The following is a 26,648-nucleotide window of genomic DNA, read 5'->3' as shown; positions in this document are numbered from 1 at the left end:
GTCACCTGCCCTGCGTGAAGCTACCAAGAGCTGACGTGTCCTGCTATGTGTGCTTGTGCCACCAACTGCCCTTCCTACTGCGCCCAAACACCGGGTCCTGCCTGCTGCTGGAGATGTGATTGTAGGGGAAGGCTTGGGAATTCTATGGTGGAAGTGGTGGAAACGGTGGTATGCTGCATCCTACCCTCGGCCCGTGTCCTTCCAATTGTCGGAGTGTTGTGGACAGCAGTGGGTGCCCTGGGTGTGTGTACAGAGCCTCCCCCGCCTACATGTCCCCCTGTGGCTTGTCGAGGGCTGCACTGAGGATAAAAACGAGGATGGTTGTCGGAAGTGTATCTGTGACGGAATAGGCATTTGTCCCGAGGTTCCTCAGTGTCTCCGTGGCTGTGTCGACCAGGATGATAACAGTGGGTGTTTCTTGTGTAAGTGTACCCACCAGCAGGACCCCAAAGATCAACCGAACCCTAAAGAGCCAACCACGACAAAGGGTCCTGAACTAAATCATCCAAATCCCTACTTAAATCCGCATAATCTTACAATTTCTCTATGTAACAGGAATCCTCACAATCAACTCGCTCCAAAATTAGGACCAAACAGGCCACTGGTCTTCGAGTTTGGGTCAAGCAGTTCTGGTCACCACAATCCTGCCTCTCGTCCACCCAGACAGTGACGACTCAAAAACCAGAGACGACCTGCAACAAGACGACCTCCTGTGTCCTTCCCTCGCCCCCCCTAGTGTCCTCGCCCTCTGTCCTGTCCTCGTAACTGCCGACCAGCTATAATGATGATGCTTGGCTGCCAGGAGTGTATATGTGGGTACGAGGCCTATCTCTGTCCAGGGGTCCCAAGCTGTCCGAACCGTTGTCAATTCCTCAGCCCGAAAGATAGATGTTGCAAGTGCCGATGCCCACAGAGAAACACAAACACCAATATCCAGTTCACGGGATATACAGTGAACGGCGTCCTTCCCTTGCATCTCATCTTGCCATTTAATCTCTTCCCAATGTGGTTATAAGGGAATTCGCTCACATGCCGTTCTTCAGCCAGCCCTTCCCCACACACCAAGAGAGGACAGAGGCTGTGTATCATTTTGGACCAGACTCCACTACCCATATTTCCAGTTTGGGTACTTTTGGTCCCCCTGATCCTTCTCCACAAGGTCCTACTCCTACTGACCCTCAAAACTCTGATCCAGCCAGCCTTCAAGATCCCTCTCAGTCCAGCCCTCATTATCTTTCTCATCCCAGCCCTCAAAGTCCTTCTCAGCCCACACCTCAAGGTCCTACTCCTACTCGCCCTCAAAGCCCTGATCCAGCCAGCCCTCAAGATCCTTCCCCCACCAGCCCTGAAAATCCTGATTCTTCTCAGTCCAGCCCACAAAACCCAGATCCTTACAGCCCTGATCCTTCAAGCCCCCAAAACCCTGATCCTGCTCAACCCAGCCCTCAAGTTGTTGTTGTTGTTAGATTTATCCCCAAAAAAGATTGGGACACGGGCAAACAAAGAGCCTGTCAGAGTTGCACAGGGCACACGCATACTATATTTAGTGAAGGGGAGGGTAAACCTTGACCATGTTTAAAAGAATATTTAGGGGAGTACCACCAATAATGCCATCAGCATCCGCAACATCGTCCCACGAACGAACAAATTTCCAGTTTGGCCGGGACCTGAGCAGAGTGGTGGCCGGGCAGTCAAGGATGTAATGTAAGAGCGGCTCGTCGGACCTCGTAAGGCAATGGGAACATGGGTCAGGCTCCAAGCCAGCAATCTTCTTATAACAAGGAAATCCCATCCACAACCTAAGGACCTGCACCAGTAAGTAATTAGGGAGACCTGGGGGACGTGAACGTAGAGTGTAGGATGTGGCTGTGGTATACCAGGTAGCAGATCTGGAGCCCTCAGAGATTCAGAGTTGATGGTCATCATGCGAAAGCCAATCAATAGTGTTGGCCATCATGCGAATAATATGTGCGGTACTTGGACACAGGTGGATTGTAATTTCTGAGAAAGAGCAAGCGGCACGTGCAGCTGCAATGGCAAGCTCATTGCCAGCAATTCCAACATGGCCTGGGAGCCAATGAAGTGTGACGATGCCATTACTGTTGGTGATGAGAGATGCAACAGCGTGTATGGCAATTAGGAGAAACGTATTGTCAATGAGAGAGAAAGATTGCAGGCTGTGAGGCGAGGAGAGGGAGTCAGTATGAAAAATAACACGCTGGTGTTGATGGCGATGGGCGTGGTGCAGTGCACCTAGTACTGCAACGAGTTCTGCCTGAAAAGCAGAGGCACCTGGGAAGAATCGCCATGATTCAATATATAGGCCGAAGGCAAAGGCTGAGCCTGCAGAACCATTGGGGCAGACAGAGCCATTGGTAAAATAAGTTGCCGAGTCATGAGAGTGCAGAGCAGATATTCGATGGAGGCCCTCCTGTCGAAGGATGGCGGAAATGGAGAAACAAGGTTTCGCCTCCGAGGGATAGAGAATCGTGAAAGGAGGAGGAGTCAATAGTGGTGAGGCAGAATATTCAGGACAGGGTAAGTCAGGATTATGACAAATGGCAGGGGCAGCATCCAAACAGTGAACAACAGCAGCAGTGATGTGAGCTCAATCTTGGTAGGGTCGAGGGTCCAGTGGCCTGCTTATCAAATGCCTGAGCAAGGTAGATACAGGCAGGTGAGGTTGACGGTGCACCAGTTGAAGAGTGGTAACCACCACACGCAGTGCAATTCGATGTTCCAGGGAAGGCAAACCACTCTCAGCCCAAAGATTGAATAGACGGGTCCAGCGGGGGGCACCCAACATAACGCGTAGCGCATCATTTTGCACGACCTCCAGAGAGCGGATGGATGGTAGGGCCAGACGAGTGAGGCAGATACCACTATAATCAATCAGAGAGCATATGGCGTGGGTATAGAATATTCGAAGAACATTATAGGATGCACCCAGGCTGCTTTTCGAGAGAAACCTGAGTGCATCAGTGTGGGAGGTAGCCCGTTCTCGTAAGTATGTGATATGCCTGGAGCCTACTGTCAAGCCAAACCCCCAGATATTGTGCAGAGTGACGAGGGTGAGGTGGTGGCCACTAAGCAGCAGCGTGGAGTCTGGGGGACGGAGTCCAAACGACAGACATTTGGTCTTTTCAAAGTTGATTTTAAGACCCAACTCATTATATTTAGCATGTAGCCTGGAAAGAGCAGCAAGGGTCCGGGCGAAATAGTAACTTCTCCAAAAAAAAAGTGCCAAATTATTGGCATAGCAAAGCAGAGTAGTGCCAGGACCATAGTTAACAGAGAGTAAACCCTCCACCAGGGTATTAAATAGCAGGGGACTCAAGACACTTCCCTGTGGGGTGCCATTGTTATGCCGATAAAAGGGGGAAAGTTGTCCTTGGAACCTTACCCCAGCGGTGCGTCCAGTGAAAAAATCGCAGACCCATAACAGAAGCCTACCTCCCACTCCCCGGGCTGCAATGGGTGCCTGAACAGCAACTGTGTTAGCCAGTTAAAGGCTTTTTCAAGGTTGAGGAAGACAGCCATACCCCATCCACCTCGGAGCACCCCAAGGAACGATGCGAGGCAATGAGTGGCACTCCTGCCTGGATGATAAGCAAAGATCGTTGGGTGCAATGATCCCAGCCGCCAAGAGAGGTGAGCATGAATGATCCTCTCAGCCATCTTAGCGATGCAACTCAAGAAGGAGATGGGGCGCATGGCGACGGGATCACGAGGCATTGGAATCGGATGCATGACAGCTGTCCTCCACGACCTCGGCAGATGACCCATAGACCACGAGAGGTTGAGCAGATCAAGCAGGCGCTTGCTACCACAATCTCCAGCATGGGACAGGATGGAATAAGTAAGCCCGTCAAGCCCCGGCACAGTGTCTTTTCTGTGATGCAGCGCTTGGTTTGGTTCCTGGCTGGTGATGGGCCCATCAGCAGGATGAGGCTCAAGACAGGCAGCCTGAATTTCTGCAACACGAGATTCAGACAGTTGGGCCTGCAAGGCTCTGACGGGCAGCGGGAGGTTGTGGGGGCGCAGAACGGTCCGCGAAGTGCCGTGCAAGACGGCTGGCTTCGGCAGCATGGTTAGGATGAGAGGGCGTTTGAGGAGGACGTGGATCAGAGATGGACCGGAGTCGACCCCACATCTCTCTGAGAGTGGAGTGAGAGTCCAAGGTATGACACCCATGGATCCACGCCTCCTCCTGGTTGCGGCACTTCTCAGAAATGACATGTTGCGTAACAGCAACAAGGTATCGGCGGTGAGGAGATGTACGGTTCCGCCGGTACTGTTTGTGCGCCGCATTTAGCTGGTGATTCAGTTCCTTAACCATGTTGCTATAATACCAGCCGTCCCTGTATCACCTCACAGACCATCGCCGCAGTGGAATAGCAAGAGCCGCAGCCTGGGAAAATACCTGGGCCACTTGATCTGCTCAACCCTCGAGGTCTGGAGCTGGAGGAGAGGCCTTAAAACCTGCAGCCAAAGCATGAGCAAAGGCAGCCCAATCAGCCTGGTGGAGGTCCCACTGTGGCGGGGGGAGAGGGGGGGTGGAAGAGGCGTTAATGGCAGATCAACCACCAGGGCAAAGTGGTCACTCGTGAGGTGAGGGTGGAGGGACCACAAGGCTGAGCTTGCAAGGGGGGAGGACTCAAAAGAAAGATCAAGGTGGTCCCCATGGATGTGGGTGGGATCCGTGGTATCATTTAATAAGGACACACCACCTATCTCCTCCAAAATGAGGGAGATATGACGGCCTGTTTCATTGGTCTGAGAGGGCGACGAGACGATCTCGTGATGGGCATTAAAGTCTCCCCCAATGAAAACGAAGCCCGAGGGAGCTTTGGAGAAAATTTCCCCCACGTCTAAAGTTCCCATATGGTTCCTATAAACAATGTAGGGGAGGGCGGTGATGATTCGGCCACTTTTTCGAAAAAAAATCGTAATAAATAAAGTTTAAGAAATTCTTAAAATCTGCTTATTCCAAGAGGAAGCCACATCTTTTGGCTCTTTTGTGTGCTATTGTCAGTTCTTAAACTTACGACATTTCTTGGCAGTAATCCAAACTCTTAAGGTCTCCAAAATGGCCGAACCATCCCTCTTGGTGTGGATGATTCGGCCACTGGCGTTGGATGGTTCGGCCACCATGTGGGATGATTTGGCCACTTGTCTCTGGGGCTCAATTAAAGATTAGATACAGTAGAAAAATTAAGAATCTAATTTTCATCTGTGCTGACATGATTTATTGGATTTATTTTTACCTAAACAATCTCCTTTTAATGAAACAAGTAACAAACAATCTCCTTATAATGAAATTAAATGGCTCTACTCTTGCCTATCTCAGATAAAATAAAACTATAATTTTGTGAAAGAAAATATCCGAGTCAAATGAAAGCCACTTCTCTTACATGCTGTTTACTCTTAACGCATTTTAAATTCAGTGAAACAAAAATCCAAAGTTGTAATACCTTTGCCTTCGCTTAGTGCTTTGTGAAACTGGTTCAGGTAATACTCCAATTATAGCGTTTCTTGAAACAGAAGCTTCATCAATTTCTGAGGGAAAGTAGAGAGAGAGAGAGAGAGAGAGAGAGAGAGAATATGTAATTTTATAGAAAAAAGGTAAGGGGATGAGTCTGTTATGATGTGGCAGGGGTAAACCAGCTCTGCTGTTGGGCCCTGCTGCGGATGTTACTGAGTCCATTGCGCAGTTGACCCTTGTGCGGTGTGGTGCGGTGAGGACCAGTCCGTTCTCCCCTTTGGGGCAAAGATGCGAATGAGTGGTTGAATGGATGAGTAAATGGGGAGTGTGTCGTCCTGTCTCGGCTACCTCCCTTTCCTTGGGGGAAGCAGCCTAGGTATAAAGATAGATAGACAGATAGAAAAAAATCATCAAATAAAGAAAATAAATCATTAGATAATTATGAGGGATGGTTCGGCCACCTGGCAACCCTGCCGAACCATCCCTCACTTCAAGTGGCCGAATCATCCCCCATGTATAAAGATGTACACATGGCGCCCCGAAACCCAGAGTTCATAAGCTGTTCGAGCGTTATCTACTCTCACGTCACCTATAGACAATAAATGATATTTGCACTATATATGGATAACAACCCTGAAGTATTAATGGAGCTACTGCTTACGTTGGATCACCGAAAAAGTACATAGGGGTCATGAAAAATCATAAAATCTAACCTGACGTTGCTGTTTCCCGGCCAACCAAAACAAAAACACATATACCATCTGTCAGCAAGATCACGCAACTTCATGTGAAATCTCAATGATCTAGGTCCCCTACATTATTCAGGAAGGCCAGTGGCCGAACCATCCTCCTGGCCGAACTATCACTGCGCTCCCCTACATCTTCAGTGGGGATGTATCCAGGTGAAGGACCACACCTTGCACCTCCACATCAGGGCCACAAAAAGGAGGAGGGTCGCAAACAGAGCAGGAGATGTGCTCCTGCACCAAAAAGGCACAGCCACGTGTGGAGCCATGAATATATGGGAGGAGATAGGTGGCATATCCCGGGAGCCAGAAGGTGGAATTACTGGGCAGCAGTGTCTCCTGGAGGAGGAAGACGTGCGGCTGGTCTCGCATTGCCACCTCCTGTAAGAGTGGGAGCTTGTTGCCGGCCCCTATGCAGTTCCACTGAATTATTCTGAGGTGGCTAACGTCAGGTCGCCGACAGGCGGAGGCATCTAAGGTCCAACCTGCAGGGGAATTGGGTCCTTGGACATAGATGAAACTGTTGCTGGTGTTAACTGGGGTGTTACAGAGGCAAGAGGAGGACAACTTGCCTCTGCGGCAGGAATTGGTGCACTAGAGCGTCGAGGCCTGACCTTCCGCACCTGGGGGGCCGCCGTGCAAGGGGAAGGCCTTCCATGTCGGGTGAGCTGGCCTGCGGGGAAGAGGAGGGGCACAGAGGCACCGCTTCTGCTCCACAGCCTGGTCGAGGACCTGATCGACTGTGGCGACAACGGGTGCTGTGTTGAGCTGCACCCCTAAGGCCTGTGTGAGAGCTTGTGTGATGGCAACTGCAATCTGGGTACCCAACGTCTTCAGCTCCTCCAGAGTGAAGAGCGGTGGCTACTAGGCAGAAGCGAGGGGAGGACTGGAGGTGGAGCTGGTCTCTGGACCCTGTGATGGCTGTGGTGGGTGGTGCACCTCGATCGTTGTCTGACCCTCGACAAGAGCCGAGGGTAACGGGGGAAAGACAGTTCCGTCAAGAAGAGGTGGACTTGGCACAGGAGGGCTGCACATCTGCCCCCACACAAAAGTGCCTGGAGGAGCTGGAGCGGCACATGTGGATTGCTGCTCCTTCACCCAGGCAACCTGTCTCTCCCTGCCATGTGTCACCCTCTTTACCCTCGCAGGGCAGCTGGGGTGCCATGCATGCTGTGATCCGGAGCAGTTTGTGCATTGTGATGTAACCGGCTCATTTGCCTTGAACTTGGAGAGGCATTGTATGGTGTCGTGAGCACCGCTGCAGATGCTGCAGACTACCAGGCGGTTGCAGTTGGCACGGTGGTGGCCAACCCTCTGGCATCGGTAGCAGCGAAGAGGTTCCGGTGTGTAAGGGCTCAGCCAGAACAAACCCCAGTTGCCGAGGTCTAGGGACGGCACAAGCAGTCCACGAAGGGTGACACAAACTTGCTGTGTCCCCTCCCTCGTCCTGCGATTTTGACATCGCGATGCCTCCTCCACTAGCTGGTGCTGTAGGAGTATGGCCACTGGCATGCGTCGCGGGTAGCCCATCACTACAGCCTTGGTGACCTGGCCACCCAGAGGCAGCTGTGCTATTCAGACGAGCGGAGCTTCATCCACTGCCACCACCTTCAGCTGGAGATAAGCATCCTCAGTTGAGGGGATGAGGACACAGCTCTCGTCCCTCCCATAGCAGTTCGTGACTGCAAGCCCCAGCAGATGGTTTTCTAGGGCTGCAACTGCGTCGTAGCTCGTGGCAAAGCCCTACTGCACAGGGACACGGAAGGCAGGAAAGTTTGAGTGGGGCAGCAGTGGTATCTGGACTGATACTGACGGACGTGGAGCAGGTGGAGACCTTGGTGGAGCTGCCGGACTGGTTACCGGTGCTGGATCGTTTCCCTGCATCGCTTGCTGTGGTTTTTGCCACACAGTGATCCAGGCGTCTTCCTCAGGAGAGGCAGTAGTGACTGCAACAGTGGCAGCCTGGGAAGGAGGAGCAGTGTTTGGAGGCACCACTGCAGCACAAATGCTCTGAATCTTGCCAGAACGAGCTGGCGAGGGTGACGTCGTGGAGGGAGCCGACGTTGAGCTGCATGGCTTCGTTCTTTTGGCTGCAGGACCTCTCACAGAACGTGAGCATGCTGGGTTGGCAGAGGTGGTGGACAGAGCAAAGGATGCAGGAGGCACCTCCTCCGTCACCTCATGGAGGCAGACAACCTTGACCAAACAGGCTGAGGAGAAGAAAGGCTTTGTAGCAGCGGAATGACGAGCTACAGCCCCGCTGGATCGAGGAGCAGGGTGAGCAGCATTAGAATCCTCAGGTGTGGACGAGTGGGAGCTACTGGAGAAGAGCCTCCGCTTCTGCTTCGCACCTGCAACAGGCGTTGGTGAGGTGAGCCTCAATGCAGAGGCAGGGGGGTGGGCAGGCCCCACGGGCTTAGGGATACCGTATCCCTTCATCGCTGCTACACACACACACACACACACACACACACACACACACACACACACACACACACACACACACACACACACACGGACTACACACACGCAAACACTCAGCCAGAGCAAAAGATTATACCGAAAAAGTGGCCAACGTCCCTACAGTGATGGGCAACCTATGCTCCCCTCCCTCTAAAGGGCGACGTATGAGGCCCCGCAACTTCTCCGTGAGGGTCTTCCCTAATCTAACAGAGCCGCCCTCACTGCCTCCTTTAACGAGGCCCTAATGGCCCCCCTTCATGGAAGTGCTCTAACGGCATCCCCTCAGGGTTCGGCGTCGTACTGCAGTGAGGGACACTAACGGTAGGCAAAAAAAAAAAAAACGTGCACACACACACACACACACACACACACACACACACACACACAGGGATTCAATCTAGGCGGACATGCGACACGGCGCTCCGTACTGAACCAACACGGCCAGTGGCATTACCTAAATTAATATCTTTGTATAAGTCAAGCTCTGTACCAGGTTAGACTAAACGATTGTTCATTATTAAAAGGAAAAAAATAATAAGTTTAAACAAGACTTGTACAAACAGGAAAAAGAACCAAGATGAAAGAATACGCTGAGTCATCTCTGAGGTTTGTTTAGACTACAACAACACGGGGATTGTAAGTACATGCTCTGCACTTTTAGTATTGCGAAATGGATATATACTTTAGTAAAGCAAATTTGGAAAAGAAAAGGGATAAAGGTAAAAAGCAAAATGATGATTTCTACCAAGAACTGGTTGAAGTGGAGACTCACAATAGACTGGTTGAACATGTAAACAAACTAGAAATGGCTTTCAAAAATGAAATTGATGAAATAAAGAAGCAGATGCACTTGCAAAAGGAAGAAATAGAAAAACTAGGAAGGGAGGCCAATAAGAAAGACAGAACCATCAGTGAACTAACAGTGGAATTGAGTACACTTAGGAAGAAAATGAGTGAAATGGCAAGTACAGTAGTCAATCACGAGAGTGTTATGGAAGAGTTCAAAAATGACACAGACCTTTAGACAAGTAAGCAGTCTTATTATTGACCAGAGCAGTGATATTGAGGAGAACATAACACAAGTGAATGAAGCTGTGCAAAGCTACAAAAATGATGTGGAAACCACGTATGCTGAAATGGTGAAAGTAAAGAAAGACTTAGAAACAAGGGTGGAGGAAAAAAGCATTAAAAAGGAGGTGAAAAGAATAATTCAAAACAATCCAAAGTTAGTCAGAGATTCAGTAGATATAAACAAATCTATAGTAATGACTGGTATAGAAGAGGAAGAAGTAAAAAATAAGATCACAAGAGACAAAAAGGAGATGGCAAATGTAATGAGCTTACTGAAAGAAGTATCAGAGGAAATCTGTAGTAAAGACATAAAGGAGCAAAAAGGTTAGGGAAATATGAGAAAAGCAAGACAAAACCTCTAAAGGTGACTTTCCAGAGTGTAAACACTGTGGAAGAGATACTAAAAAATGCAAAGAATCTAATGGAAAAAGAGGAGTTCAAAAATGTTTGGATAAAAAGATGCCTAACACAAGAGGAACTGGAATTACTGAAAGAGAAAAGGGAGGAAGCAAAAACAAAAAATGAGGGAAGATCAGAAGAGAAGAAGACATTTTTTTTACAAAGTAATAGGATTGCAGGTACGAAAGTAGTACACAAACAGGATGGAATAAAAAGGAGGAAGGTAGTAGAACCATGTCATGACAAGTATATTAACAAGATGATAAAGTTGATGTACTCAAATGTGGATGGAATGGTATCTAAATTACTAGAGATGAATGATTATGTCAGAGAAAATGAACCACAAATAATATGCCTAACTGAAACAAAATTAACACCAAGGATATCTAATGACATACTAAACTTATAGGAATACAATATATGGAGAAGAGACAGAAATTTAAAAAAAGGAGGAATTATAATATTAACTAAGAGAAATCTAAAAGTCAATGAAATAAAACTAGATATACCATCACAAGTAGAACTGATTGCAGTAGAGATCAACACATCTGAAGGTAAAGTATCTATCTATCTCTCTATTGCCAGACGCCTCAATCCCGTTTGGGGTGGCCACAAACAAATCGCCTCCAAGTCGCCCTGTCCCCCGCCATTTCACTCCCCTGCTCCCAACTCACATCCTCCTCTCTCATATACCTCTCCACCCCATCCCTCCATCTCATCCTCGGCCTCCCCCTCCCTCTTTCCCCCTCCACCTCACTCACATACACTCTCTTCGTCAGTCTTTCACCCTCCATCCTCTCCACATGGCCAAACCACCTCAGTGTTTTCCTCATAACGCTTCCTATCACATCCACATCAACACCACAACGCTCCTTTATATCCTCATTCGCCAGCCTGTCTCTCCATGTGACTTCACAGGCTCCTCTTAAATAACTCATTTCCACTGCTCTCACTCTTGACTTGTGTCCTTCCAACAACGTCCAAGCTTCACTTCCGTACGTTAGAGTTGGTATCAAAATACTGTCATGTAGTAACTTTTTCACTTCCATGCTCACTTCCCTGTTTCTTATCACTGCTTTCAAGGAAACAGCAACCTTTCTTCCCTGCTGTACCCTTTCAAGCACTTCACCCTCCAAACCTCCATCCTTACTCATCACACTACCCAAGTACTTAAACGTACTCACATTTTCCAATTCCTCACCATCCAACCTCGCTGTACATTCACTGACTTCACCTCTCTCAAAGACCATCACTTTACTCTTCCCTACATTCACCTTTAGATTAGGTTTCTTACACTCCCAAACCCATCCACCAAGCCTTGCAGCTCTCCTTCGTCTTCACTCAACAACACAGTATCATCTGCAAACAACAGTACAGGGAGTTTCCAAACACTATCCTCTCTCACCATGGCCACTCCAACATCCACTACCCTACCTTGTACCTCTTTTATTACCCCATCCATGTACAGATTGAACAACCATGGAGACATGACACACCTCTGTTTCAACCCAACCTTGAAAGAGAAAAATTCACTTAGTTCACCATCCACACGCACTGCAGCCTTCGCACCATCGTACATACTCTTCACAGCATTCAACAACTTTCCATCTACTCCATATATTCTTAACACTTTCCACAATCCTTGTCTATCCACCCTGTCATATGCTTTCTCCAAATCCATGAAAGCCGCATACAACTTCTTTCCCTTCTCTAGAAACTTTTCCACTAAAGATCTGAGAATGAATATCTGATCTACACAACCTCTTCCCTTCCTAAAGCCTCCCTGTTCTTCTCCAACTAATTCCTCTGTTCTTTCTCTAACTCTGTCAATAAGTATCCTTCCATACACTTTTCCTATTATACTAAGAAGACAAATGCCCCTATGGTTACCACACACTTCTTTTTCCCCTTTTCCTTTGTACAAGGGAATAATTATACCTGACTTCCAATCCTCCGGGACTCTACCTTCCTCCCAGGCCAATCTGCACAGCTTCCACATCCATTCTACTACTATCTCTCCCCCATGCTTTAGCATTTCACCACACACTTCATCAATTCCTGGGGCTTTCCCCAATTTAACTTTCTTCATTGCTTCCACAACTTCTGTCCTACTGATTTCTTCCTGTATTCTCACCTCCCTCCTTCTCCCAGCCATTCCCCAGCCACTTATACTCGCATTACTTCCATCCTCTACGTTCAACAATTCCTTAAAGTGTTCTCTCCATCTGCTCACTTTTTCTCCCTTCTCCAGTAGTAATCTACCATTTTTATCTTTCACTCCCCTGCTAATTTCACTTCCACCCTGTCTTACTCTTTTCACCTCCCTCCAGAACATTTTCTTACAGTCCCTCCACTTTACACTCAAATTTCTTCCAAATTCCTCATCCACTCTCTTCTTACTCTCTCTTACTAATCTTTTCACCTCTCTCTTCCTTTCTACATATAACTCTCTCTTCCGCCTCTCAACCTCTTCCACGCCCCTATTTCTCATCCATTCATTGTATGCTTTCTTCTTTTGTGCCACGGCCTGTTTCACCTCTTCAGTCCACCACGCTGTTCCTTGCACCCCCCTCCGTCTTCTCTTCCTTCCACACACCACATCACATGCTGCATATATTTGTTCTGTAAATAATCTACACACACATTCCACGTCTCCCATCCGCTCCAATTCATATTTGCCCAATCGTTCCTCCACTTCTCTCTTATACTCTGCCTTTTTCTCATCCTCCTGTAACCTTTCCACTCTCCTTGCAACTACTCCTTCCTCTCGTCTTTCCCTTCTTCTATTCCTCCAACTTTCTTGTACTTTAATTCTGGCCATCACCAAGTAGTGGTCAGAAAGTCCACTCCCCCAACCTCTATGCACTCTTGCATCCATTACACATCTTCACATTCTTTCATCCACACACACATAATCAATCATTGCCTTCCTTTCATTCAGTTCACCACCCACCCTTCTCATCACTCGCCATGTATACCTGTGAATCATTTTATGCCTGAAGAGGGTATTGGCTATCACCAACCCCCTCCCAGCACAAATGTCCACTAACGCACTCCCATTCTCATCTATCTCAGCAGGCACCCCCCACTCACCAACTATTCCATCCACCTTCACATTCCCAACTTTACCATTCATATCACCAATCAAAAACACTCTCTCATTCCTTCCAAACTTTTCCATGCACACTTCTACATTTGTTCAGAACTCTTCTCTCACTCTTCTAGCACGATCTTGCGTTGGCGCATACACACACACAATCGCCCACATTTGTATTCCAACTTTCAACTTTACCCACACAATCCTTGACCCAACTGATCCATACTGTCTTATGCTCCTCTTCCATCTTTTACTCACAACTATACATACTCCTTCCTTTGCCCTCTCATTCTCACCTACTCCTGCGCATATACCCCATCCATACTCCCATTCTCTCACACTTTCTCCTCTCCATTTTGTTTCAGTTATTCCACATACATCCACTTTCGCATCCTCAAGCACCTGGACAATCTCTCTCTCTTTCATCTCATCATTCGCTCCCCTTACATTCCAGGTTCCAATTATAATGTCCTTTGTCCGGTCCTTGGTCGTCATCGTTTGGTCAGTCCTTGTCCGAGGCTTATTGTTTGTTTTTTTAGTTAGTTGTTTTCCGGGGAGGGGCACTAACCCTCCGCCAACCCTTTTATTCGCCTTTTACGACAAGCAGGGATACTGGGGGAGTATTCTTGAAAACCCCCCCTACCCCCAGGGGGTAGGATTCGAACCAGAGCTTGCAACTGCCTGAGTACAGCAGGTAAAGTAATTGTAGCCAATTTGTACATGCCACCCAGATCAAACACATGGGAAAGAGATGAATATGAGGACCTGGCAGAGAGTACAATTCAGAGTTTAAGATCATTACTACTTAAAATGGAAGAGAAATCGGAAAGAATTATACTAACTGGGGATTTTTATACAAATATAAATTGGAATACTCTAGATATAATTAGCCAAGAAAGCTGTTGGAACCTAAAGCTCCTGGATCTCGTACAAGAGTTCTTCCTAACGCAATATGTGAGGGAAACCACCAGAAAAAGAGGACGATGTACATTCAGTGTTAGAGCTTATATTTACTAGGCAAGAAAATGATATTGACAGTTTAATATATCACCCACCACTCGGCAAAAGCGATCATCCAGTACTAAACTATAACTTCAGGATAGCATATGACATAGTAAACAGCAATGACAGTTACAAAAAGAGTCTAAACTATAAAAAGGAAATTATCAAGACCTAAAGAAGTATTTCTTAGAAGTTGATTGGGAAAATGAGCTTAGAGGACAAGATTTAAATGCTGTATATAAAAAATTCTGTGAATTTTATGAAATAGGAGTCCAGATGTACATCCCACAGCACAAAGAAGCAGGTAAGAAAATACAGAAATGGTTCAATACAGAATGTAAAAAATCAAAAGAAAGAAGAGATTTGTTGTGGAATAGATACAGAAGACATAATAGTGAAAGGGCGTATAATAATTACAAACAGGCAAGAAACGATTATTCAAGAATAAGGAGGGAAGCCCAAAAACAGTTTGAGGAGGATATAATAAATAAAAGTAGTGATCAACCAAAGCTGTTTTACAGCTATATCAGAAGCAAAACCAAAGTAAAAGATATATTACAATCAATTACGGACGAGGGAATCACTTATAGACAAGAGAAAGATATTTGTGAAGCACTAAATAAGAATTTCCAATTAGTTTTTACAGAAGAAAAAAAATTTGAGAGGGACTATGTAGAACATGCATGTCCACACATGCTACCAGATATACAAATAGCAGAAAAAGTAATACAGGAGGAGTTAAGTAGATTAGACAGAGGAAAAGCAAGTGGTCCTGATAAAATTTCATGTTGGGTAATACGAGAATGTGCAAAGGAGTTAAGTAAACCATTATTTTTAATTTTCAAGAAATCATTGAGTCAAGAGAACTACCTGACATTTGGAAAAAAGCAAATATTGTCCCCTTATTCAAGAAAGGAAGTAGATAAAATCCACTCAACTACCGACCAGTATCACTGACCAGTGTTGTAAGCAAGGTATTAGAAAAACTTATAAGAAAAGCTTGGGTAAATCATCTAGAAGAACACAGTATGATAACAGAAAGACAGTTTGGTTTCAGAAAAGGAAAATCATGTGTTACTAATCTGTTTAGCTACTATGACAGAGTAACAAACACAATACAGGAAAGGGAAGGGTGGGTGGACAGTATCTATTTAGATTTCAAGAAAGCTTTTGACACAGTACCACACCAAAGACTTTTATGGAAACTGTACCATCATGGAGGAATTCGAGGCAAACTGTTTTGTTGGATGCAAGATTTTCTCATAAAAAGAGAAATGAGAACAGTACTAAAAGGAAACTACTCATCATGGAAAGAAGTGATTAGTGGAGTACCACAGGGTTCAGTGCTGGCACCAATCATGTTTTTAGTGTATATAAATGATATAAACAGTAACACTGGAAATGAGAGCTATCTGAATATGTTTGCAGATGATGCAAAAATACAAAGGAGAATTACTAACACAGACTCTTGTAAAGAGCTACAAGAAGAACTAAATAAATTTCATGAATGGAGTAGTACATGGTAAATGGAATTCAATGTGGACAAGTGTCATGTGATCAAGTTTGGTAAAAGTGGAAAAAGACCTGATTGGGATTATAAGTTAGGAAATAAAACCCTATACACATCAGAGAGAAAGACCTAGGTGTGATTATCAACAACAGACGATCTCCGGCTGACCACATCAGCAAGAAGGAACGGAACATGTATACACTGCTTGCAAATATGAGAATTGCATTCACATACATAAATGAAGACATGCTAAGAAGGATCATAACATCATTCATTAGACCAACCCTGGAATATGCATCAGTAGTCTGGAGTCCTCATCTCAAAAAGCACATAGACAAGATTGAAAAAGTTCAAAGGGCCGCTACAAGATGGATACCAAGCTTAAGGGACCTAAGCTACGAAGAAAGACTAAATAAACTGAATCTACCAACACTACAGGAGAGAAGGAAAAAAGGTGACATGATAATGCTATATAAGTGCATATCAGGGAAGGAGAAAATAGACATAAATGATTACTTAACATATGGAGAAGCATCAGCAAGAGGACACTGCAAAAAACTGCATAAGAAGGGAGGTGATAAAGACGTAAGGAAATTCAGTTTCCCAAACAGAGCAATTGATCAATGGAATGCACTACCGAATGAAATTGTGTGTGCCAAAACAATTCACAAATTTAAGGATATGTACGATAAATATGGTTTAAGACACGGGACAGTACGAGCTTAACTCATTCCTGTAAAGATACAATTAGGTAAGAACAATTAGGTAAGAACAAACACGCACACCAGAACACATTCAGACAGACGTCTGTCTTGGAGACAGCCTCCCAACAAAAAGCAGTGAAACACAGAAAAATTCTCCTCAGCGCCAGAGACTAAGTCCCTTAAGTGGCAAAACTGGGAAAAACGCAAGAAATTCTTCCTTCATAACTGAGGCAAAGTCCAGTGTTAGAGACATGCCAGAGATCTGCACAACACGGCGGCTGGTCAGAGAGTAGTCCAGCCCTCAAGATTCTGGTCCTGCTCCTACTAGACCTCAAAGTCAAGATCCTTACAGCCCTGATCCTTTCAGCCCTGATCCTTACAGTCCTGATCTTCAAGCCCTGATCCTTCAAGCTCTGATCCTTATAGCCCTGATCCTTACAGCCCTGACCCTTCCAGCCCTGATCCTTCCAGCCCTGATCTTCCCAGTCCTGATCCTTTCAATCCAGATCCTTACAGTCCTGATCCTGCAAGCCCTGATCCTTTCAATCCTGATCCTTCCAACCCTGATCCTTTCAATCCTGATTCTCTAAGCTCTGATCCTCCAGCCCTGATCCTGCAAGCCCTGATAGTTCCTCCTTCCTTCAAAAGCCTCCTCATCAACCTAATCCCTTTGACCCCATCCATGGGGCCTATTCTCCTGAGTACATCCCATCGCCTCTCACTCCCACTCCCCCTAATCCCAGCACTAATCACAATACCGTGGCCACGAAACGCGAAATCCCAAGCCCAACCCAGGACGAGCCAGTGAATAATCCCAATCCATCCAAGCCTGACCACGAGGTGACGTAGAGAACAAGGTCAAATGCCAATGCTCTTCCTACTGATCCACCCAGAAGTGATCCACCCGGTTCTCCTAGTGATCCACCCAGTCCTAGTGATCCATCCAGAAGTGATCCACCCAGTCCTAGTGATCCATCCAGAAGTGATCCACCCAGTCCTAGTGATCCATCCAGAAGTGATCCACCCAGTCCTAGTGATCCATCCAGAAGTGATCCACCCAGTCCTAGCGATCCATCCAGAAGTGATCCACCCAGTCCTAGTGATCCATCCAGAAGTGATCCACCCAGCCCTAGTGATCCACCCGGTTCTCTTAGTGATCCACCCAGTCCTAGTGATCCATCCAGAAGTGATCCACCCAGTCCTAGTGATCCACCCAGTCCTAGTGATCCACCCAAAAGTGATCCACCCAGTCCTAGTGATCCAACCAGAAGTGATCTACCCAGTCCTAGTGATCGATCCAGTCTAAACGATCCACCCAGTCCTTCAAGTGATCCACCCAGTCCTCCAGGTGATCCAGCCAGCCCTCCAGGCAATCCTAATTCACCACAGACTAACCCTACAAACCTAGATCCTTCTTAAAGTGATCCTGCAAACCATGATCCCTCACCAGATCCTACAAACCCTGATCCTGTACCAAGCGATCCTACAAACTCTGATTCTGGACCAAGCGATCCTACAAACCCTGATCCTGCGCCTAGTCATCCTGCAAACACTGATCTTACAGACCCCGTTCCTACAAACCCCGAATCCTCACCAAGTGATCCTGCAAACTTTGATCCTGCAAACCTTGATCCTTCACCAAATTATCCTACAAACCCTGACTCTGAAAACCCTGATCCTGCAAACCCTGATCCTGCAAACCCTGATCCTGCAAACCCTGATCCTACAAATCCTGATCCTTCAAACCCTGGTTCTACTCTCTGTGACTCTACAAACCCTGATCCTACAAACACCTACCCTGAAAACCCTGATCCTACAAACCCGGACCCTGAAAACTCTGATCCTGCAAACCCTGATCCTTCTCCCCCTGATCCTACAAACTTTGATCCTACAAACCCTGATCCTGCAAACCCTGATCGTATTGACCCCGACCCTGAAAACCCTGATCCTACAAACCCCGACCCTGAAAACCCTGATCCTACAAACTCCGACCCTGAAAACCCTGATCCTACAAACCCCGACCCTGAAAACCCTCTTCCTACAAACAGTGATCCTTCTCCCACGGATCCTACAAACCCTGACCCTAAAAACCATGATCCTACAAACCCTGAACTCTCTCCCGGTAATTCTACAAACCCTGACCCTACAAACCCTGATCCTTCTCCCAGTGATCATACAAAATCCTGATCCAACCCCAAGTGATCCTTCTACCGATCCCCCAGCAGACGAGCCGACGGAAGAAGAAAGAAGGCAGCGTCTTCAACACGTAACCATTCTCATCTTCATAGTGTTGGAGGAAAACTTGGACCTAGAATAGGCTTTCATGTGAATATCAATGGGTAACGTGTGGTAAAATTAAGGTACAATCGCTGTCAACTACTAGTGGTGCAGGGGGTGGTGTGTTTATGTCCTATGTGACACTTGTGTATGTGTTTTTATCTCGAAGTCTACTGTGGTCTGATCACTGTAACTTGTCTGTTTGAGATATTAGAGGTGAGAAGGAAACATATCCACTAATGCCACTTAAAATATCGAACACACTACGTCCTGTGGTACGCATATTTGAGGGCGATTGTACATTATGAACATCCTCACAATCACACACATTTTCGTTATGTGAAAAGTCACTCAAAAACGTCAGTCACAGAATCTAGACAATTTTTCAGTACTGACCTTGCTACTAAGATATGTCAATAAAACTCATCAGTGGTTTATGCGCAATGTTTTCAGTACTATTCATGCTCTTGCAGTTCACACCCTCGAGAAAAGGTTGTGTTAATGAGTATATTGTTCCTAGAGTAAAAAGACAAGTTCCTCTTTTCTCTCGCTTGTGACAAATGTATCCGGTGTATGTGTCCTGCCATGTAATAAAATTGGTAGCCTTATGATATGCATTTATTTATACCCTACTTCTCCGACAATTTACAAGTGTACCAGAACAGATATGAGCTGCTAATGAATCCTAATTTAGAAAAGAGAGACAATCCTTAAAAAAAATAATAACTCGATGTAATGGAGACGAAGAAGACAGAAATGGGGAAGTAGGTACGGAAGCGTGACAGAGTAGAATGTGACTAATGGAAACACGAAGGTAAACAGCAGCGTTGTGGAGGTCAGGGTCTTGGAGTGATGTATGCCTGGTAAGGTTGCCATCTCTATTCTCAGGCAAAGGCCTATATAGAAAAGAATTGTGCCAGGAGGGTAATTATTAGAGTGTTGCATCCGTTCGAGAAAGTGGTCGTGGAGATACGATAAGTGTAGTTTTGAAATACCTAGTCTCCTCTCTCTCTCTCTCTCTCTCTCTCTCTCTCTCTCTCTCTCTCTCTCTCGTAGGGACCCCGGGATAGGCTAACCAGTCGCAACATTTAAGACTAATATGAATATAGGACCAAGGAAAAAATAGTCTTACAAGAGTTTTTAAAACTTAGACAGAGAGACTTTATGCTGTATTTAGTACTATAGTCCGTCTGATTGATTTATACAGAGATTTCCTGATATTTCAGGTTATAATCAACTATAGTCATTTTACTCTAACTTGGCCTAAAATTGTCTTCTCTCCATCTTGAATGCAGACCTATAACACGAGATTAACACTTGAATGCAGTGCTAGTCATGAAGAAGAGGTATAGAAAGGATGTAGAGCCTTAGCTTTGTCATTTTCTGCCCCTGAGCTACGTGAAATACGCTGGAAAAGGAAGAAAATTTAGGCTATGTTACTGTAAAAGACGTATAGTATTCTATCCATACATCATTCCTTTAACATTTCTTCATAGCTATACTCTTTTCACTCTATCTTGGTCCAGGTTTTCACGTTTTCAAGCTTATTTCACGTCGTTCACTGGCAGAAAAAGATGACACTACAGCTCTACATCCTTTCCAAAGCATTTTCTCGTGACGAACATCATATCCCATTGTTAAAGTATTTTTACAGCTCAGCATACATGATGGAGAGAAGGCAGTTTTGGGCCAAGATAGTGTAAAAAGAGTATAGCATCACATTTCACTTCCCATTTCTTATAACAATTCAGCATTCGACATGGACATTTGGAAGATTTGTCATGTGAGAGTTAATTAGTAATAGACCTGTTACCTGGAGAAAGATATGTCACTGAATGAAAGCAAAAATGGACAGACTATAGCAAGCACACACACACACACACACACACACACACACACACACACACACACACACACACACACACACACACACACACACACACACACACACACACACACACACACACACACACACACACACACACACACACACACACACACACACACACACACACACACACACAGAGTGAGAGAGAGATCAATGCTTAAAGTTAGACAGAGGGAAACATAACTTGTGATAAGTGACGGTGTGTGGCGCCATCAGTTCTGTGGATGTGGACTAATGGACCATGAGAAAGGAACGACCAAGAGGCGAAAATACATGAAAAAAAAAAATAGACCCTAAAGTCCTACTCTCCTTAACTCCTTTTCCTAATCGATTCATTTTGCTTATAACACCTAGCTCTCCTCTTCTGAGGTATATCAGTCACTCTAACATCACCATACTTTGCATAAATAACCTACAAAGCGATGTTACTCAGCCATATCCAAAAATAAATCGCTAAAGTTGAGTTGTTAGGGAGCTTGCATAACCGAGAGGATTACAAGCCTAATTTTCGTGGCAGGAAAGAAAAATAATCTTATAAATCCGGCGATTACTCATATTTAATGATAATCTTAAGACATTTTACCGAATGGAATAGTAAGATCATTTTTAGCCCACATAAGACGGAAGATTTCAGGAGTCAGAGAGAGAGAGAGACAGACAGACAGACAGACAGACAGATAGACAGACAGACAGACAGACAGACAACAGACAGACAGACAGACAACAGAAAGACAGACAGACAGTCAGACAGAAAGACGAAGACAGAGAGAGAGAGAGGGAGAGATAGACAGACATACAGACAGACAGACAGAACACACACACACACACACACACACACACACACACACACACACACACACACACACACACTCACACACACACACACAGGGAGGGAGATTGATAAATGATAAAGACTTATTGAGGATAATCAATGATGAATTAAATTATGCAGGATCATGATATTTATAAGTCTCTTTGGGGGTAACTAATTAAAATCAACATATTATTAACATTATTATCACTGCACGCAATCAGTCGAGATGAGGAGAGAGGAAAATGGATGTAGTGAGATGGAGGGATGGTGGAGAAAAGATGAGAGGGAGAGAAAGAAGTGGAATAGGAATGGGAGGGATATGGAGGGATTGAGAAGGGATGGAAAATGAGGGGAAGGAGAGGAATAGAGAGAAGACATGGGAGAGGCAGGGATGTAGGTGGAGAAATGTTGAGGGGATGCAAGGGAGAAAGATAGATGAAGTGATGGGAGGGAGAGAGAGGGATAAGGGAAGTGAGGTGGAGAAGGGATGGAGGGGAGAAGGGTAGATGAAAAGGAGACTGGAGGGAGAGAGAGAGAGATGAAGCATGAGAGACTGTGAAAGGATTGAAAGAAGAGGAATAGATGAAGAAGGGATGGGGAGAGGAAGGGAGGGAGCAGGAGAGATCTGTAATAGAGAGTATGCGAGAGAGAGGGTAGAATAGAATGAACAGGTAAGGGATGGGAGGGAGAAAAGGATGGGAAAAGAAGAAAGTTGTATTTTCCCAAACAAAACTTTATATGAATAAGAATAATTGTCTTCGATTGTACTTCTGAATACTGTTATGTGTACACTTGTAAGGATGTATGCAGTATACCTTTGCCATAAAGCCAAGTATAGTACACAAAAGAGTATACCAAGGCCAGTGTTTTCCTTGTTTAAGCAGGCTCCCAATCACCTTTTCCTTAGCGATTAATTTTCGATATGGCTGGTTAGTATCCTTTGGTACATTGTTTATGCAGAGTATAGAGGCACTGGAAGGATTTATATAACGCAGAGTAGGAAAGTAAGTGTAATTAGATAAGTAAATCGTTTAGGAGAATGCATGGCGGTATTGAAATGGATTTATATAGCACAGAATAGGACAGTATGGTGTAATAAGCAGAATAAATCGGTTAATAGTAGAGTAAGGGGTAACAAGCAAAAATAAATCTCTTGAGGAAAGGTGTTAGGATGTTTCTTTCACCGACGAGAATCTGGTTTCACTTTCCGACAAGCAGGCCTTGACCCTCACGCCCCTCTTGCCCTCCCCCCTCGCCTCCCTCCGCCTCTGTGGGGGAGGGGAAGCATCAGCCAGTAAATATAAAGGCTTTCAGAAGGAACAGAGAGACAGACACGATCCTGCCCCACAACAGACAGGTAACGGAACACGAAAGAATCAGGAATGGATCATAAAGCAATGATACAGACACGTAAAAGAAACAACAATAATAATAATAATAATAATAATAATAATAATAATTAACATAATCATAAACATAAACCTGTCTAGTTCCAACCTTTAAACATAGATAACATTACAAACACTAACATTCAGAGTCCACCACAAAACGTCAGGGATTTGAGACGACAATAACACATTTATACACAATTCGTATCCTCCTGTCAACTACAATAATGTTTAAAATATATTCTAAAATGTTGATCAACGTTTATATGTGTTGCAGCCTGAGACATCTTGGTTGCTGTGAGATGAAGCTCGCTACCTGGATTGTCCTGACAGGTGAGTTCCAATTAGTTTATTTTTTATTAATTGCCTTACACTTACAGCTCTCTTGGCTCATTACATTTGCCCTTGACAAACATTTACGATTTGTTTTTATCATAAGATGAACTACGTAGTTTCAGTTCTCTAGTATAGAAAAAATATTACCTTCCACTAAATAATAACTCATATACTTGCCCGACAGATCAACCCAAGGAATTTAGCTATCTATTTATCTATATTTCTATCTATCTATCGACCTATAGCCCACCAAAACACTCACCCCCTCCTATTCTAATCTTTCTCTCTCTCTCTCTCTCTCTCTCTCTCTCTCTCTCTCTCTCTCTCTCTCTCTCTCTCAACTAATTGGTGTTCTGTTGTTCACGCGTGCACAGCCGTTCTTGGCGTGTCTGTTGCTGCCAGACTGGGCCATGGCAACGGCAACGGGTTCACCAACGGCCATGGCAACGGGTTCACTAATGGCAACGGTGCGATTGGTAACTCCTACCTTCCTCCTGCTGTTAATGGCAACGGCAATGGCAACGGCTTTACCAACGGTATTCATGGCAACGGTTTTACCAACGGTGTTAATGGAAACGGAGTGAATGGTAACGGGTATACCAACGGTGTTAATGGCAACGGCTACACCAACGGTGTTAATGGCAACGGAGTGAATGTCAACGGCATCACCAACGATGTTAATGGCAACAGTTTTACCAACGGTGTCAATGGCAACGGAGTGAATGGCAACGGCATCACCAACGGTATTAATGACAACGGTTTCACAAACGGTGTTAATGACAACGGAGCAAATGGTAATGGTTATACCAAAGGTGTTAATGGCAACTTTTATGCCAACGGTGTTATTGGCAACGGCTTTGCCAACGATATTAATGGCATTGGTGTTAATGGCAACGGAGTGAATGGCAACGGGTATACCAATGGTGTTAATGGTAACAGATTTACCAACGGTGTTAATGGTAACGGGTATACCAACGGTGTTAATGTTAACGGTTACGCCAACGGTGTTAATGGTAATGGTTACACCAACGGTGTTAATGGTAATGGTTACACCAACGGTGTTAATGGTAATGGTTACACTAACGGTGTTAATGGTAATGGTTACACCAACGGTGTCAATGGTAACGGTTACACCAGAGGTATTAATGGTAACGGTTACACCAACGGTGTTAATGGTAATGGTTACACCAACGGAGTTAATGGTAATGGTTACACCAACGGTGTTAATGGTAATGGTTACACCAACGGTGTTAATGGTAATGGTTACACCAACGGTATTAATGGCAATGGTTACACCAACGGTGTTAACGGTAATGGAGTGAATGGCAACAGTTACACGAACGGTGTTAATGGCAACGGAGTGAATGGCAACGGTTACACCAACGGAATTAACAGTAATGGACTGAATGGAAACGGGTATACCAACTGAGTGAATGGCAACGGTGTCAATGGCAACGGGTACAGCAGCGGCAATGGTGGTAACGACAACGGATACACCAATGGATATCGCAGGAGACTAAATGGAAACGGATATAGAAGCAGACTTAACAGCAACGGTGTTAACGGCAACGGTTATACCAACGGTAATGGCAACGGTGTGGTCAATGGTAACAGTAACGGTCTGGTCAACGGTAGTGGCAACGGTGTGGTCAACGGTAATGGCAACAGATATTCGTATTCGGCCCCCGCCACTCCATCTGGCCTGTACCAGACGCCAGGCCGCTGAGCCCAAACACCTCTTCCTTAACGATTTCTTGCTGATTCTGCTCCGTTACTATATTCTTGTCTGATAATCTATGTCGACATTAAGAAGATATAGGAAGCAAAGAGGATATTAATGGGTAGTTCGGAAAATAAATCGCTAAGGAAGTGGTGCTAGGGAGCCTCCTTACCCTCGAGGACTCACTATTGACAAATATTTATTCATTCTCTGTCCTTATGTATTTTATTACTTGCAAAGACAGACGCCATCATAAACATCAGTGAAAATATACTACCTGTTTTACTATCAACAACCCACTACCAACAGAGAGAGAGAGAGAGAGAGAATGGGATGGTATTTCTTTGAGCAATGGTTTTCATATTTTTCGTTCCTTTCCACCTTAAGGTACTCTGAAAATCCTTATGTCCCTTTTAATTTCTCCTGTCAATCTCTCTCCCCCTTTAAAAAAAAAAAATAATAATAATTAATACATTTTTTCCAAAATGGCAATAGAATGTAGCTTCTCAGCTACCAAATCAAAATAGATAACAGTAAAAAAAAAATCAGTACTTTATATTTTGATGGCCAGAGTTCCTTGCAATCTATCGCAATTTAGAAACAGTCTCCTATGCCCCTTCCCCCCTTTCCCGAAAATCTTTTTTGGTTTCGAGTTTCCGAACCACCGGGTTATTTATCTCTATCTATCTATTGCCAGACGCCTCAATCCCGTTTGGGGTGGCCACAAACAAATCGCCTCCATGTCGCCCTGTCCCCCGCCATTTCACTGCCCTGCTCCCAACTCACACCCCTCTCTCTCATATACCTCTCCACCCCATCCCTCCATCTCATCTTCTTCCTCACCCTCCCTCTTCCCCCCTCCACCTCACTCACATACACTCTCTTCGTCAGTCTTTCACCCTTCATCCTCTCCACATGACCAAACCACCTCAGTGTGTTCCTCATAACGCTTCCTATCACATCCACATCCACACCACAACGCTCCTTTATATTGTTACGGAACAAAGATAATGAACACTTCAAGTGAGAATACTAAAAAATCACTACTGTCCCGCAACGTTCCAGGTTCAAAACAAAAGAGTTAGGTAAAATTACAAGTTAAAGTTTAATGCACAAACTAACAACTAAACATTCAGGGCTCATAAGGATAATGTAATGGCAAAAACAGGTTAAATATATGGTTAACTGCAATAGCCGCTATTAACACGAAATTAGCAAGAGTAAATTTATCTGTCAGCCCTGATAAAATGAGAAAACCGGATAATGCTCAGTAAATGCAAGATATATGATTACAGATACAAAATATTATTACTACTGGCTGACAGTAAAACTTTACACCAATCACAAAAACCTCACCAGGCCTACGAATTAACACCTTATGCTATACAGTACAAGAAAAAATGTAATAACACTTATACTCAAATTACACAGCAGCTAGATGGTTGGAGACTTCCTGAGCACTCACAAAAATAATAACAACTGTACAGGGGAGGACAGAGATGTGAACAAAATGAGGAGCAGATCTAAGTGGCAATTAATGCAGAGACTGAGCTCATTATATAGGGGCCGGCAGAGCTTGATACAACTTGTAAAAAGGAGGCGCAAATGAAGCCAAAGGGGACAAAGAGTTGACAATCCTGCTCTGAACAACAGAAAGTACGACTTACTCTACTATAAGGGGGGAAAGGGGGGAGTGAGGTAGAACACGCACTATGGAAGCCACGAGGCGAATCGTGATCAAACATGCA

The 26,648-nt window shown here is 45.1% G+C and overlaps 1 pseudogene; it reads left to right on the top strand.

The window, feature by feature from the left end:
• The first annotated feature begins 23,146 nt into the window (after positions 1–23,146).
• LOC145404394 (uncharacterized) lies at positions 23,147–24,906 on the top strand (annotated as a pseudogene).
• The last annotated feature ends 1,742 nt before the right edge of the window (positions 24,907–26,648 follow it).

This window comes from Coenobita brevimanus, chromosome 63 (genome assembly GCF_032717465.1).
Source record: "Coenobita brevimanus isolate Jiangsu-jjx chromosome 63, ASM3271746v2, whole genome shotgun sequence".
NCBI classification, from domain to species: domain Eukaryota; kingdom Metazoa; phylum Arthropoda; class Malacostraca; order Decapoda; family Coenobitidae; genus Coenobita; species Coenobita brevimanus.
Note: the sequence above shows the minus strand (reverse complement) of the source record. Positions and strands in the feature narration are given on the sequence as shown.